A 14559-nucleotide genomic window follows, 5' to 3' on the forward strand; every position below is an offset into this window, starting at 1 on the left:
TTTTTCTCGACCTTCCTGGTTTTCAGGTTCCTCTGGTTCTTTTACTTCGTCCGTGGATTTGGTACATTCCTTAGAAGTTTCGGGTTCACTCAATTTATGGTTTGGTGGCTCATCATAAGCGTTCCCACTTCGTAGGGTTATGGCATTGGCTTGTCCTCTCGGATTTTGTCGAGGTTGTCCAGGGAATTGTCCTCCAGGTGTAGTCTGAGGGTCTTGGTTTAAAGCTACCTGAGAGATATGGGTTTCAAGCATCTTGGTATGAGTAACTATTTGGTCAACCTTGGTTCCTAACTGAGTAATCAATTCGCTAACATGAATGTTTTGGTTCATGAACTCCTTGTTTTGTTGGGTTTGAGCGGTGATAAAATTTTCCATAATTTTCTCAAGGCTTGGCGTTGGTGGCACAGGTTGCATAGGTTGATTTGATCTAGGGGCTTGATAACTAGGTCTCGGAGGTGCATTATTTTGAATAGGGTTATTATTTTTATAGGAGAAGTTCGGGTGATTCCTCCATCCAGGGTTATAGGTATTCGAGTATGGGTTCCCTTGGGTGTAGTTCACTTGCTCAGAGTGGGTTTCGTTTAATAGACTGCATTCTGCAGATTGGTGTTCTTTGGTTCCATATATCTCACAATCCGACGAAACTGCGGCTACAGTATTCGGGTTTATGCACATATGCTCGACCTTAAGGGCTAATGCGTCCATTTTAGCTTGCATCATGTCTATAGAGCTTAGTTCATGCACTCCTCCTTGAGCTTCCTTCTTATCTACTGTCGCTCGTTTGACTCCCCATGATTGATGGTTTTGAGCCATATCTTCGATGAGGGCACTAGCTTCATGATAAGGTTTGTTCATCAGAGCACCGCCTGCGGCAGCGTCGATGGTCATCTTTGTGTTATAGTGAAGTCCATTATAGAAGGTTTGAATGATTAACCAATTTTCTAAACCATGATGTGGGCATGCTCGTAACAACTCTTTATATCTCTCCCAAGCTTCGAACAGCGATTCTCCTTGGTTTTGGGTAAATCTAGTTATATGGTTTCGGAGAACGGCGGTTTTACTCGGGGGAAAATTGAAGGAGAATTGCGACCCAAAGCGCAGCGGAAATTAAAATTTTCTCCTTTAGAGATCCTTACGAATGGTCATGATCAGTGATAGAATATTTACCTCTTGTGATGGTTGAAACCTTTGGTGCAGATCTCTTGTAACGATCAAAACCCTTTGATGCAAATCCACGAAACGATCACGAATGTTGAACGATGACAACGTCTCTACTCAGTCCACACGAACGGATTCCTTCAATCTCAGTGCTAGCTGGTACAAATGAAGGCTTTGAGTGAGAGAGAGAGAGTGAGAGAAAACGAAAATAATGCAACCGCCAACAAATGCTTTTGCACAAGGGTTCTATTTATAGAACCACTTGTGTGGGCTTCAAGCTAAAAGGCCCACTTAAGTGTATTTTGTCCCATATCTTATAATATGCCCAAAATCACTTAAGCCCATGGTACCTTACCATATTTCGTATTCTACTCAAGTACACCGTACCTTACGATGTTCTATAATTCACTTAAGGGCACCGTACCTTACGGTATTCCTTAGTTACTCTATCTCTCATCAATCCGTCCTTTGTGTGTGACCCTGTAGGTTTTCGCGGCGTTGGCAATTATATTAAATCATGTATTTAACATAATAAACAGTGAGCGGTATCTAGCAACACATCACTGCTACCCAAGACACGAAAATGTCATGTGATCTGACAATTCCTTCTATGATAATACTTATGTGTATAATTACCCTTTTGCCCTTATGTCTATATTGAACACAAGGCATAGACCGTGTCATCCTTGTCCAGTTCAATATTGGGCCCATAGACATTTATCCTGTTATGCAGGATGGGCAAATTCCATCTAGGTCACCCATGTCCCTCAGCATGCTTCGTGGAGTACCCATCAACTGTCTTTATGGTTTTCCAGTTACGGACAACGTTGGATCAGCAATAAAGCACTCAACTCTACATCTAGGGTCCATAGTGGTTTCAGGTCGAAGAGTGGTATACACCATTATCACCATGAGAATAACTTATGACACTTTGCATAACTTTCTATATAGTATTCTCGTAGCGGGTCAATCCCGTATAAATATTACTCTTAATATTCATACCTATGTTTAAGACTTGATAACTATTTATCCATGATCCATGAGATGTGATCATCAGTCTACAAACATAATAGTCTTAATGCTTTAATGTTATCCCACTTCACACTAAAGCTCGACTACGGATACTTTAAGAATAATGTCCTTATGTTTAATGTGTTCTCATGATTAAGTCACACTTAATACATTGAACGGACTATCTATTCCAGGGACTTTATTAATCAACCATAATAAAGAAAATGCCTTTTATTATTAATAAATAATTCGATACAAGTACCAAAAAGTATTGGCCTCTAGGGCTTACACCAACAAAAATATCTAGCAAGAAAAACTCTTCTAAGGTTATCCCAAGTCGTAATGGAATTGGGTGGAAGGGAATCTAACAATGATAGGGCTTTATCTCTAAGGGAAAAAGGGAATCATCTTAAACGTATTGCCTCAGGAGAAGCTCCATTGGTTTTAAAAGTGTCTGCTAATTGAAGAAATATTTTTAAATGTTGGTTTGGGTTCTCAGTAGCGAGACCCGCGAATTGTCTCTGTTGCACTAGTTGCAACAGGGATGGTTTAACTTTGAAATTATTAGCTGGGATGGTTGGGTTTACTATACTAGAACTAGGTTCTTCATTTGATGGTTGAGCGAAATCTTTAAGAGGTCTTTGGTTTTGATCCTCGGTCATAGCTCTCTTAATTCTATGAAAGAATAAACGTGCGCGAGCATAACGTTCAGGTTCCGCCAGAGGGTATACTAAGCTTAAACTTCTGGTGCTGCGAGTTCTTCGCATTGACCGGCGGGAAATAGCCTAAGTCTAAACGATATAACAACAAGAAAATGAAATTTGACGAAATTGGTCCCTGGCAACGGCGCCAAAAACTTGATGCGGTGTTTTTCGCAAGTATATGAACGCGTCAGAGTAATATAAAAGATTGTCGAATCCACAGAGACCAAGTGTCAAACTATCGTTATCTATTGTTATGGTGTTTATCAAAGGAAATCAAAATAAGTGCTTTTAGGGTGTGCAAGGAAAAGTAAAGTATTGAATAAAGTTCAATTAATAAAGACAAGGTCGAATGTAATTCACGTAATCAATTAATAATCCAAGTACTTGCTAATAGAATTACTTATGGGTAATGTTTCCTACTTTGAAAAGAACTAATTTAACAGGAATTGTCGCTTTCGCGTATTCAGAACCGAGTTGTACTCCCTAATCAAACCCTCTTATTGTCACTTATAAAAAGGCGTGCATTGCGTTAGAGTAGTAAACCTATTTTTAAGAAATATAGTATCTTGACTATGTTGAAAAGTATTATAATTTGGATTTCTTAACCAAAAGAGGTTCTCACGAACCAGACTCTAAACTTATAAACGCGTCCGAAAATAGTTTTAAAATCTCTTTTCTTCTTAAGTTAAAAACTCCTAATGAACTAAACAAAGCGCTTTCGCTGTTTTTGAAATAGTTAAAAACAATTAAGTTTAGATAGACGTTGGACAGCTTTCGATCTTACCCAACAGAATTGAAGTGCGGGAAAACTTAAGTTGAAAGTTAAAATAGCCCTTAAATGTTTCTACGAACAATTGTACGGATTATCGGTTCAATTACGATCTTTACATTCTATCCTTATAAATTTAGTTAGACATGGTAAAGTAAAAGTGCATTAAAATAAATAAAAGTAGTGCGAGTGCAGAAAGTAAATAAAAGTAGTGCGAGTGCGAGGAAATAAATAAAAGTAAAGCGAGTGCGAGGAAATAAATAATTTAAGGCGAGTGCGAGGAAATAAATAATTTAAAGCGAGTGCGGGAAATAAACAAAGTAAAGCGAGTGCGGAAAATAAATAAAGGTAGTGCGAGTGCGAGGAAATAAACAAAAGTAAAGCGAGTGCGAGGAAATAAATAATTTAAGGCTAGTGCGAGGAAATAAACAAAGTAAAGCGAGTGAGAGAAAATAAATAAGATAAAGACAAGTAATTAAAACATGCTCCAATCGGAGGGTTGAGTAAATTGCAAAGCGGAAATGAAAATGGCGGCAGGATTAACTTCCTTCCAAAGTGCTCCAAACTCGATTACAGACTATATCACAAACTCGATTACACAATTGTGGTAACACTCCAATGCGAAGCGATTACCACTTTACAATACTGAATATATGCCTAAGTGAAACAAAGTTGCTCTGAGTTTGCCTCTGCTCTAAGTATGGATGATTGTAAAAGTGATTTCGAGTTTCTATTTATAAGCAAATAAAAAGATGGAAATGACAAGGATGCCCTTCAACTTGAAAATGGGAGGGAAAACTTTTCCTCTTGTGGCGCCCGCCACAAGGCCATGGCGCCCGCCACAAGGCCAATCTGAGGCGCCTTAGTGGAAGTAGTGGGGAACGTGGCAGTTGAGGGAAGTTGAGCTTGGACACGTCATGGCAGGGTCTGTGGTGCCAGCCATGGGGTAGGCCACAAGTGCAAAATGCTGAATTTTAGGGTTTTTAGCTCTTTTTCACTCCTTTTCTCGATCGGGGCTCCGATTAAAGTAAAAACCTGAAAACAAAGGAAAACATAGCAATAACACAACAAAATAACAATAAAAAAACTATAATACATGTGAAATCAGAGTCGAAAATACGGTAAATTTTAGTGTTATCAGGCCACTACCCAGGCTTGAGTGTACACATAGGTTTTAGAGTGGATAATCATGAGGCTTGCGTAGTATTTTGCTACGTTAAGTCGTTCATGAAGACCCACACCCAGACGAGGTTTCTTTTGGATATATTTTGTCCTACGGGTGTTCCGTAACGACATGATGTTCCTTTAGAAATCGTCGACTCTGGTGACCATTTCCCGAGGACTCAGTCGAGGCCTCTCCTCCGAGACGCGATAATGTTAGCTCTGGTGGGCGCATTCTCGCTGCTCAATCCGAGGACCCCGGGGCTGGGAACTTGCTTTTAGGATGTGTAACACCCCAAAATTTGCCCTCCTTATTCACGCATTCATTTTTAGGTCATTTAACATTAGATACATTGCATTTCATCATGTCAATCTGGATTAGCTCCAAGAAGCTTGAACATCATCCAGGACACTTTTTGGGTTCTATTTAGATGATCAATCAACACAAGGGAAAGACTTGAGTTACTTCCAACAGGGGTCTATTCGTCAGTCAAAACGTTAATCTTGAAGGAGCAAAGGTTTGTTCATGAGCTGTCATGCTCGCTACGCGAAGCCCACATGTTTTGAAAAATAAAATAATAAAATAAAAAACAAAAAACGAAATAAAAATAAAAATAAATAAATAATTAAATAAATAAATAAATAAAAAATCTTGGACTTGGACCTCTCTCATTTGAACCCACAGGTCCACAAAAATCAGGTTATAAATTCAGAGTTTCAGTGAAATAAAATTTCATTCTATTCCTATTACCCTGGCTGGAGGAAAAAGATAGTGAGAGAAGAGCTAACAGAGTTCAGAGCAACCTCCAGAGACTGAAGGGAACTCTTCTACAAAGAACCAATTCCCTCTCATATAAACCCTAAGATTGTTCTGCAAACCCAACCGGGCAATTCAATTTCATTCGATCTCTCCAATCAGGTTTGCCCTATTTCCACTACTTTATACTTTCAACCTGAAATTTTTGATACCCTTTTAATGCATTTGTTTGACAAGAGGTTTAGGCCTCCTACCATTGGTTGCTTTTTGTGAGCTCATTGTGAATTTTAATGGCATTATTCATGTGGTTACATTTTGATTTGGGGGTAACCCATGATTACCCTATGTTATTACTCTAACCCTTTTGTTGAGTTTTTGTGAAGGCTCACATGACTTTTGCAGGGATAGCTCACTGGATATTCCACTTTGCTCGTGGGATACCATTTGGGAGATTTATTCTGATTGCCTTGTTGGCTCATTTACTTTATACATGTTTGTTTTGTATGTGTTCGTATCCCCACAGGTAGCGCGGTTCGTTCGTCGAGGACTGCCTTTTTGCATGAGCATCCCTAACCCTACAAACCCATTGATTTTTCTTCTCTTAACACGTTTACTCCTTCTACTACAGGCGAGTAAGTCTCCAAAGGTCGAGCATCCGGTAGATTGCGTAGTGACGTCGTTCGTCTAAAACCCAATCCATAACCCCGTAGTTAGCCGAACTACGGCTTGCTCTGATTCTCATTCCAGATGAGATACGTAGGCATAAGACGTGATGTCTTAGCGAGCAAAATTACCCTTAACCCCTAGGTAGCCGAGCTACGAAGACTCTGATTCTCATATTCAGATGAGATACGTATGCAGTGGATGCGGCATCCGTGTGAGTCATTTTCTTTTGACCCTTCTTTCAGTAAACATCACAAGATAAACCGACACCCTTTAGACAAGAACTACAAAAGTGGGTTCCGTAGAGTACTACGGATGCGTAGGGGTACTAATACCTTCCCTTTGCATAATCGACTCCCGAACCCAAGATTTGGTTGCGAGACCCTGTCTTGTCCTTTCCTTTTTCCAGGTTTACTTCGAGCGTTTCCGTTCCCTCCTTTGGGATAAATAACGCACGGTGGCGACTCTCCTGTCTTTCTTCGCCGGTTGTTTTTTTCGCATTCCATTTTTCAGGTTGCGACAGCTAGCGACTTCACTGGGGACCCAGTTTCCCTAAGCGAGTCCCTCATAGATTTTGTAGGTTGTTTGTTTATTGGGTGTTTATGCTTTTGTACAGTTATTTATCTTTCAGCATTTACCTGCTTTATTGCATTGTGTACATATGACTGCCGTATCTGCTGGTTCTGTTTGTGAGATGAGTTCTAAACCCGAACTCGAGTGCACTTAAGATAGGAGAATGGCATAGTCTTGTTGACTTGCGTGGAGTTATTCCTTAGCAAGTTGACTTACAAGCCCATTCACTAGGTTGAGGTCATGTTGAGATCAATAATGTCACACAAGTAAGTTGTGGTTAGACATTACTTTTTCCAATATAGACCTTAGAAGCCAAGGACCTTAGTTTACCAAACCCATCTTGTCCTATTCGTAGGATGTAGTGCGAAAGTCGTTCAAGTGTAAGATTTGATACGATTGTTACGCAATACTACATTCATAAGAGTCTCTCTTGAGAATATTTTTGGAATACGAATAGTCATTCCTCCGATAATATCCGAAGGATGGGATTATGACTATGGGAACCTTTTTGTAGAACATGTTTGGCAGGTTTAAACCTTAGTACACTCCCTTTGGGTGGTTCTTAACCTAAACTCCATGCCCGTGACTTGCAACAAACCCTTGATTCATGGTTGATCCGTTCAGGTATCCTTAATATTTATGAACCTTGGGTGTTGATAAGGTGTAAACCATAATCCACCAAAAATGGATGGTTGATATTAAGGATAACATGATCCATCCCATGACCTTTGTTTGATGTGCTTTGCTTGATCCTCTTAATTTCTCTCCAGGCAGTGCAACCTGACAGATGTTCAAGCGGATCCAGCAATTCTTATTGACATGCCATTGCATTGCATAACATCATTCGCATATTTGCATCCAACATCTCATGCTTATTGATTTGCAGGGTATTCCCTTTTTAGGGGGGGGGGGGGCTTAAAATTGGATAAGCAGTGCATCGCATACCATGCATACTAACCCTTGTTTGTTTTGCAGGTGTCACCGCAGTGTCTAATATTTGTTCCCTGTATCGGGCAGTTATTGGTCCCAAGCGAGTTCACAGGTAACCGACAAAGGAAAACCGTCCACGACTAGTAATGGACCAGATACAGAAAGAACTGGCTGATATGCGTGAAAGGATGGATCAGTTCATGACATTTATGACTGGTATGGCAGAAGGCCAAGAAAAGCTGAGGGAATTGGTTGAGCAACCGAGGCCCGATCCAGAGGTGGAAATACCAAGTGCTGAGGGGAACCCTGGTAACCCTGGGAACACTGATAACCCTGTGAACACTGGAAACGTGGGTAACACAAATGTTGATGGAAACCCGGGTAATGTTGGCAACACGGGAAATGTTAGGAATGGTATTGGCGGAAGGTACAATGTGAATAAAGGGATTCGGATTAACGGGCACCCCGTTACTGAAGATTGTCAGTATGATCAATTTTCTTTGCATGACGAGGCCCTCGAGACCACTCGCCGTATGGATGACCTTGCTGAGAAGCTCAAATCTTTGGAGTCTCAAAATTCCTTAGGTTTTGATGTCACCAATCTTGGTCTGATTCTGGGAGTAAGGATCCCTCACAAGTTCAAACCCCCTACTTTTGAGAAATACAACGGGGCTTCTTGCCCACGCACTCATCTCCAATCTTATTTGGGAAGGTTGGGAGCTCACACGGAAGATGAAAAGTTGTGGATGTACTATTTTGAAGACAATTTAACTGGAGCTTCTCGTGAATGGTATTCTCATTTGTCTCGCACTACCATCAAAAGCTGGAAAGACTTGGAAGAGGCTTTTATCAAGCAATATCAATACAACTTGGACATGGCTCCAAATCGGACCTTGTTGCAAGGAATGTCTTAGACTACCAAGTAAACCTTTAGAGAATATGCTCAGCGTTGGAGACAGATTGCTGCATCCGTCCAACCCCCTATGTCTGAAAGGGAGATGGCGGACATGTTCATGAACACTCTTCAAGGTAATTATATCGAAAGATTGGCTGCTTGCCCGTCAATCAGCTTTGCAGAAATAGTGATTGCTGGAGAAAGGATCGAGAGTCTGTTGAAGATGGGCCGAATTCAAGACAACAGTGCTTCCAACTCACCAGTTCCCAAGAAACCGTTTGCTGGTAACGGTCAGCGAAGAAGAGAAGGTGAGACGAGCGTTGTATATGCCGGCAGAGGCAGGGGCAGAGGATGCCCTAATTATTATCAAGATCAAGTGGCCGCAGTCACTATTCCAACACATGTTCCTCAACCGCAGTATCATCCGCAACAACAACCCAGGTACAACAATCAACAACAAGGAGGCAATCCGGGTTAGCAGCGACCCTATCAACAACGTCCAAGGCAGGCGGACCGGGTCATTGATCCAATCCCAATGCCTTATTCTGTATTACTTTGCAAGCTGATTTACATGAATCTGGTTACGTTAAGAACTCTGGCTCCACCAGTCGATCCCAACAATCTGCCTAGAGGTTATAATGTCAACGCCAGATGTTCTTTTCACTCCAACGCACCTGGCCATACTACAGATAATTGCAAAGCTCTCCAGCTAAAGGTACAAGATTTGAGAGATGCCCAGGCCATCAATTTTACTCTGGTGCCTAATGTTATCCAAAACCCGATGCCAGCTCACGGCGGGCAGAGGATTGATGCTGTTGATAGTGGGGAAACTTTGAATTTGATTTCCGATGTGGCCAAAGTGAAGACTTCGCTATCGGTAGTTAAAGACCGACTCTTGAAAGGACGGATTTTCCCGGGCTGTGGGGAAGAGTGCAGAAATTGTCAAGACGCCGAGAACGGATGTGATAGTTTGAAAAGGGGTATTCAGCAACTGATAGATGCAGGTTGTCTTCAGTTCGATCAGACTCGTCTAATGAAGAATGATGTGTCGATAATAATGTTTTATTTCACTCCTGAAGAAATATATGTTCCCGAGAGACCCGCTCCGATGACAATATATTTCCCAGAAAGTCTAGCACCAATTTACTCTGACAACCCTCAACCGACTTTGATTGGTCCGGTCACCATCAAGGTACCAGGACCTGTTCCGTATGAGAAAGACAGTGCTATCCCGTGGCACTACGGGGCTGATATCTACTGCCAGGGGCAGAAAGTTAACGAAGAAGACATTGACATTGGTAGCTCCGCTGTAGACAATGTTGGAGGAATTGGTGGCTTCACTCGCAATGGACGCCTATTTGCACCATCAACATTGCGCACGAATGCTGAAGCTGAGGTAGTTGCCAAGGCTAAAGGAAAACAGATAGCCACCGAAGAGGTTACTACTGAGGAAGCTCCTCCTAAGACCGTGTTCGAGAAGGAAGTGGATGAGTATATGAGGATTATCAAGAAAAGTGACTACAAGGTAGTCGACCAGCTAAATCAGACACCCTCAAAGATCTCCATTCTCTCACTATTGATGTGCTATGAGGCACATAGAGCAGCCTTGTTAAAAGTACTGAATATGCCCTATGTTCCACCAGAGATAACTGTTAACCAGTTAGAGTCGGTAGTTTCGAATGTACACACTAGCCATGCGCTAGGTTTCACCGATTATGACCTAACATCTGAGGGCAGGAATCACAACAAAGCCTTGCATATCATAATGGAATGCAAAGGGACGGTGCTTTCCCATGTTTTGGTTGATACAGGTTCTTCTCTGAATGTTCTCCCAAAGAAAGCCTTAACGAAGTTGGATTGTGATGACATCATCCTGAAGCCAAGTAATTTAGTTGTGAGGGCTTTTGATGGCTCTAAGCGAGCTGTCTGTGGCGAAGTTGAGTTGCCAGTTAAGATTGGACCGCAGGTATTCAAGAGTACCTTTTATGTGATGGATATCCAGCCTGCCTATAGCTGTTTGCTAGGTCTGCCCTGGATTCACGCTGCCGGTGCTGTTACTTCTACTCTCCACCAGAAGCTCAAGTATGGACTAGAAGGTCAGATCGTCACTGTCTGTGGTGAAGAGGATATTTTTATTAGCCACCTGTCTACGTTTAAGTATGTGGAGATGGATGGCAAGATGCATGAGATGCTGTGTCAGGGCTTCGAAACTATAAACATCAGTGAGGTCGTGCCCGAAGCTGTCTTTTCACCTGAGTCTGAGAAGGTCGGGACTTCTATCTCTTCATACAAGCAAGCTTTTGAAGTGGTTAAGGTTGGTAATGCCCAAGGCTGGGGCAAATTTGTGGAGCCAATCATAAAAGAAGACAAGTTTGGATTTAGGTATACTCCGGGGTCTCAGAAGAATGAAGCCGGTACTTTCTCCAGCGGGGGTTTGGTTTCTCCCCACACCGTCAATGCTGCAGATGAAGACAAGGCTGACAGCGACTGTGACATAGATAGCTGGATTCGCCCGTGTGTCCCAGGAGAAAAGCTCGACAATTGGTCATCTGAAAAAGTCGTTCGGTTTACTCTACTGAAGGAGTAATTTTTATTGTTTTCCTTTTATCATATGCATAACAAAGTCTTACAATTTGACCAAGGTGTAATGTCTCATCTGTAGGGCCATCCATTTAGTTACATTTCGCAATTATTTTCATCATCAATAAAGGACAGCTTTTGCAAACAATTTTGTGTTCTCTTTCTTTCAATTATTTTTACTTTTACAAAAACGGCAATGTATCTTTTTCATGTTTCTTTTTCGTTTTTCTTTCCAAAAAACACCTCGTAAAACTGATCACCCGGATCTCACTGCTAACGACACTGCTACGGCCAAGTATGACTTCGACAATCCTATCTATCAAGCCGAAGAAGGGGCTAAAGAAGATTGTGAATTGCCTGAGGAGTTAGCCAGGTTGTTGAAACAGGAGGACCGAGCTATTACACCTTATCAGGAAGTGGTTGAGACCATCAACATTGGTACCGAAGACGACAAGAAAGAGATCAAGATCGGGGCCAGTCTGCAGGCCGAAGTGAGAAGACCGTTGATCATTTACTTGACTGTGTTAGAAAGGTCAATGGGTTGTGTACTCGGTCAGCATGACGAGTCAGGTCGAAAAGAGCATGCAATATACTACCTTAGCAAAAAGTTTACCGACTGTGAACAAAGATACTCACTGCTCAAGAAAACTTGTCGCGCTTTGGCATGGGCTGCTTGCCGACTAAGACAGTATATGTTGACTCACACGACTCTATTGATATCAAAGATGGATCAAGTCAAGTATATTTTTGAAGAGCCAGCATTTACCAGAAGGGTTGCTAGGTTGCAAATGATGTTGACAGAGTATGACATCCAATACACTTCACAAAAAGCCATAAGAGGAAGTGTCTTGTCAGACTATCTTGCCGAGCAACCGATTGATGATTACCAACCTATGAGGTTCGACTTTCCTGATGAGGACATCATGTTTCTCAAATCGAAAGATTGCGAGGAACCACTCCCGGAGGAGGGCCCTGACCCTGAATCCAAATGGATTATGATGTTTGATGGGGCGGTCAACGTCAATGGTCGTGGAGTTGGTGCAGTGTTCATCACGCCGGAGGGGGTTCATATGCCATTTTGTGCCAGAATAACTTTTCCCTGCACCAACAATGAAGCCGGACGAAGCAGAATGGGTCCGTTCTCGATATAATCAGCTGAGCCTAGTTGAGGAAAAGAGACTAGCAGCTATATGCCATGGCCAACTATATCGGAGACGGATGAAGAGAGCATTTGATCAGAAAATGCACCCTCGGGAGTATCAAGTCGGTGAATTGGTACTCAAAAGAATTCTTCCTCCCAACACAGATCACAGGGGCAAATGGACACCGAACTATGAGGGTCCATACGTGGTTAAAAGAGTTTTCTCTCTGACGGAGCTTTGATGCTAACAACCAGGAATGGCGAAGACTTCCTATCCCCTGTCAACTCAGACGCAGTTAAAAAATACTTCGCATAAATTGACCCGCTGGACAAGTAAAAAGAATAGTCCAAGCAAAAAAGGGGCATCCCGATGAACCAAAAAAAAGAATGAAGAGGTTCGGGCAAAAATTAGGGATATAAAAAAAAATGTCCACCCGGTGAGTCGAAAACCCTAAAGGGCGGCTCAGGCAAAAAAGGGTATCCCGGTGGATTGAAAACCCAAAAGGGCGGTCCACGCAAAAGTTAGGGAATAAGCGAATGACTGCAATCTGAGTTCATCCGTGTTATATCATTGTTCCATTCAATCCGGCAATCTTCGAAGGTTAATGATCGTCTAACCATCCACTTCAGAAAGAAAGATGAGAAGAGCGTCTTGAGGACATAAGAGCCATAGCAGAGTCGAAACTCAGTGGGACCCCGTTTCCACATTGCCATTAAGATAGTTTCTCTTGTTCAATTTATAGAGATCGCCTCTTTCCAGGGATCAACATCCTGATGTGCTCGCCTATTCCTGGCACAAATTTTTTCAACCAACAAAAGTCGAATATTCAGTTAAAAAAGCCTCTTTATATTTCATTTATCAGTTTGGTTGCAAAAGATGTCTGAATTCTTGAGGAAACATATTGCATCTGAATATAATGGTGGCTTTTGCAGATGACTTGCGTAGGAAAACAGTCAAAATTGCTTTGAATGTGCTTAATCCCGGACGGTGAATTCAAACCGAGTAATTCCCCGGGGCATATGTGTATTTTTTGGTTACATGTCATAGGAACCGGATTCCAAGTCATGAATCCTCACCCTCAAGCGGTTGACAAAGCCTCTCCTCTGCAGAGCAGGTTTCCCAGTAGAGTTGACAGTATCCAGACTGTATATCCCCAGCGGAGTCGATATTGCCAGACTGTATCTTCCCAGCAACAGCGGAGTAGTCGCATACCCAACAGACAAGAGGGTGGTGTTCCCAGTCTTCATCTCGTCCCCAACAGAGTATTATTTTTACTAGATTTGTTTTAATCCCCAGCCTGAGGACGATTAGCAAGTTCATATCCCCAACAAAGGTCGATTCCTACGACATTTCCCCAGGAAGTGCTTTCCTCACAGACTCTCCTCGCAGAGCCTCGCCAAGCAAAGTTTCCATAGGTGATACTTCCCCAGCAAGGTTAACTTTTCAAAAAAGGCCGATTTATTTTCGGTGGCTCCCCGGTCCCGGCAGACGGATCATTCCCCACAGAGCATTCAAGGATTGATACAGCGATCCGTTCCCTACCGGAGTTTGCTTCCCCAAGCAGATTTCTTTTTACACCATGCATAACATTTGCATATGCATTTGCATGCATATCAAACATACACATAAGCTGATAAGCAGGTTTTTCAAAGCAGACTGAAAAATTACTTTACAACCAAAGTCATGAGATTCGACCGGAGGATCAAGTGTGTGTGTGATCCAGCCTGAGGGTCATTTTGAAGATTCAGCCTGAGAATCGTTTTCCAATGACCCAGCCTGAGGTTTAATTCGAAGATTCAGCCTGAGAATCGTTTTCCAATGAGCCAGCCTGAGGTTCAATTTGAAGATTCAGCCAGAGAGTCGACTACGAGTGTTATTTCCCCAGCGAGCCGGCTAGAGGAATAGATTGACAGCTCAACAGAAAATCAGCTTACAAGAGGATCCAGCCCGCGGATCGCATTTAAAAAAACAAAGTCTAATCGAAGAGTCGTTATAACATGTTCAAGCCTGAAGAATATGTACGAAGCCCAAGAGTGGGATATTCTCGAAGCTGCATATCTAACATGAAGATTGGGCGTAGATTTCGAAAGAGAGTCAACCAGCGCATGCCTCAGATGCAAGATCCTGATGATGGGAATTTATCATCAAATCAATCCAGATCTAGCCAGAAGATCGAAGTCAGGTCTAGCCCGAAGACCAGAAATAGATTCAGCCAG

General features: G+C 42.2%; 1 non-coding gene across 1 annotated transcript; it reads left to right on the plus strand.

Moving 5' to 3' along the window:
• The first annotated feature begins 943 nt into the window (after window positions 1-943).
• LOC127109876 (small nucleolar RNA R71) lies at window positions 944-1050 on the plus strand. The gene has a single exon (XR_007797124.1). It is a non-coding gene; the product is annotated as a small nucleolar RNA R71 (small nucleolar RNA).
• Window positions 1051-14559: the final 13509 nt, after the last annotated feature.

Source organism: Lathyrus oleraceus, chromosome 7 (genome assembly GCF_024323335.1).
Source record: "Lathyrus oleraceus cultivar Zhongwan6 chromosome 7, CAAS_Psat_ZW6_1.0, whole genome shotgun sequence".
NCBI lineage: Eukaryota > Viridiplantae > Streptophyta > Magnoliopsida > Fabales > Fabaceae > Lathyrus > Lathyrus oleraceus.